This window comes from Rutidosis leptorrhynchoides, chromosome 10 (genome assembly GCF_046630445.1).
Source record: "Rutidosis leptorrhynchoides isolate AG116_Rl617_1_P2 chromosome 10, CSIRO_AGI_Rlap_v1, whole genome shotgun sequence".
Lineage (NCBI taxonomy): Eukaryota > Viridiplantae > Streptophyta > Magnoliopsida > Asterales > Asteraceae > Rutidosis > Rutidosis leptorrhynchoides.
The window spans coordinates 230,871,316-230,874,474 of record NC_092342.1 but is presented as its reverse complement, the minus strand read 5'-3'; positions in this window follow the sequence as shown (position 1 = coordinate 230,874,474).

The following is a 3,159-nucleotide window of genomic DNA, read 5'->3' as shown; positions in this document are numbered from 1 at the left end:
ATTTAAACTTTATTCTTATATGGTTTCGACAAAATAAGCAAAGTCTATTTAACTGAGTCTCAAAAAGTTCGAACTGTTTCCTATATTCAATTGACCTTTGACCGCTCTCGACGATTCACGAACAATTAATGGTAAATAGATATGTGTGTATGTATATATATAAATAATAATTCGAAATATAATTTGAAGTATTATATGTTATTGTTATTAAAAATTAATAAAATAAAAATAGGATATTATAACATTTATTATTTAAAATATATCTCTATATATAAATAAAGTATATTAAAAATAAATATTAAATGATTGTAATACTCGTTTGATGTTTCGATTGATATTAAGTAAGTTAAATTCAAACTTATGTAATTTTAAAATAAACGGTGATACTAAAATGAGTTCTATAAATTTTAGGCATATTAAAAATGTATTTAGGAACTATTTGTTAAGTTTTAACACTTTTTATATTTTACCCATAAATGAGAGGGACAGTTGATGTAATTTTTATTTAATAAATTAATGATCGAATTTTATACCATAATGACCAAAATAAATAAATATAGTTAATTTAAAAATATGAGATTTTTCTGAAGACTTTTATCCGCCACTGATTTAACAACGGGGTACGATTTAGCAGTCTGCGAAAACTGTCGGGAGGAAGATCCAAATTCAAGGCTGCTGAATCATTTTTATTACTGTTTCCTTTTCGATTCATCATCCAACTTGTTAGTTTATATTATAATTATTATTATTATATTAATATTATTAAATATTTAACTAATATTACAAGCGTTACATATATGCATATATCTGTATAATCATTGGAAGATAAAACCCACCATTCTCTTCTCTAAATAACTTGACCTCCATCATCCACAATACCTTGACCACCATTATAACAACCCTCACTTTTCCCTTCCGAATTTACCAAATCGCCCTTAGGGTTTCATTGTCATATTCTAGGTGTTATTATTAGGGTTGTTATCCGATCATAATTAATGATCTTAATTAATTCTTGAATTTATTAATCTTAAAACCTAACCCTATACATTAAATACTAAACCCTAATCTTGTAAACCCTAACCCTAATACTAATTTATTAAAAAAAAAAAACTATATGAAATACTAAATGTGACATTTTATAACTTCTAAAAACTAGTATAAACTAACTAGAACCAAATCAACAAGTAATAAAAGTTAGGGACTAATAATTTAATAAAATGTAATTTAAATAAATGTAACCCTAAATATTAATAATAATAATAATAAAAAAATATAAAATACTTAAATAAATAATAAAGAACCGTAAAAATAAATAAATAAATAAATATGTTTATGATTTATGAATCGGATGTTAGGAAATAAAATGCAGAAATATAAAGTTGATCCCTAAGTATTTAAAAGTCCTAGTTTGATTCTAATTAGTCTCCTTGATCTCCAAGTAACTTGAGAGCAATTAGGAAACCAACTAATCTATAAATACCCTCATGATCTTCTAAGTTATTCACCCCAAATAAACTGCAAAAATAGTCGACTATATCCCTGCATTCCCTCTATTTTCTGTCGACTATTATCCAGCCTTTTTCCCTCCATATTCGGTCGACAAATAAACCCCTAACCCTCTGATTTTTGTCGACTAAAAACCACACAAACAGCCTGCTTTTGATCTCCTGTCCAACTTCTATCTTGCTTGCTGTGCAGTTGACAAACACCACCACAATACCCTCCTACTAATTGCCACTAATTGCTACTGTACCTGCTGAGTTGTCGAGCCAAAACAGTCCCAAGAATCATCCAAGTTGCTGCTGTATCCGCTGCTTGTTTTTGCTGCTGCAATTCGCTTGCTATTCCTGCTGAGTTCGTGACCTCAACTGAAATGTCCAGTTCTTATTGATTAAAAACGTTCCATATTAATTGATTTCGTTGCGAGGTTTTTACCTCTATATGAGACGTTTTTCAAAGACTGCATTCATTTTTAAAACAAACCATAACCTTTATTTCATAAATAATGGTTTAAAAAGCTTTACGTAGATTAAATGATAATCTAAAATATCCTGTTTACACACGACCATTACATAATGGTTTACAATACAATTATGTTACATCGAAATCAGTTTATTGAATGCAGTTTTTACACAATATCATACAAACATGGACTCCAAATCTTGTCCTTATTTTAGTATACAACAGCGGAAGCTCTTAGTATTCACCTGAGAATAAACATGCTTTAAACGTCAACAAAAATGTTGGTGAGTTATAGGTTTAACCTATATATATCAAATCGTAACAATAGACCACAAGATTTCATATTTCAATACATATCCCATACACAGAGATAAAAATCATTCATATGGTGAACACCTGGTAACCGACATTAACAAGATGCATATATAAGAATATCCCCATCATTCCGGGACACCCTTCGGATATGATATAAATTTCGAAGTACTAAAGCATCCGGTACTTTGGATGGGGTTTGTTAGGCCCAATAGATCTATCTTTAGGATTCGCGTCAATTAGGGTGTCTGTTCCCTAATTCTTAGATTACCAGACTTAATAAAAAGGGGCATATTCGATTTCGATAATTCAACCATAGAATGTAGTTTCACGTACTTGTGTCTATTTTGTAAATCATTTATAAAACCTGCATGTATTCTCATCCCAAAAATATTAGATTTTAAAAGTGGGACTATAACTCACTTTCACAGATTTTTTACTTCGTCGGGAAGTAAGACTTGGCCACTGGTTGATTCATGAACCTATAACAATATATACATATATATATCAAAGTATGTTCAAAATATATTTACAACACTTTTAATATATTTTGATGTTTTAAGTTTATTAAGTCAGCTGTCCTCGTTAGTAACCGATAACTAGTTGTCTACAGTTAGATATACAGAAATAAATCGATAAATATTATCTTGAATCAATCCACGACCCAGTGTATACGTATCTCAGTATTGATCACAACTCAAACTATATATATTTTGGAATCAACCTCAACCCTGTATAGCTAACTCCAACATTCACATATAGAGTGTCTATGGTTGTTCTGAAATATATATAGATGTGTCAACATGATAGGTCGAAACATTGTATACGTGTCTATGGTATCTCAAGATTACATAATATACAATACAAGTTGATTAAGTTATGGTT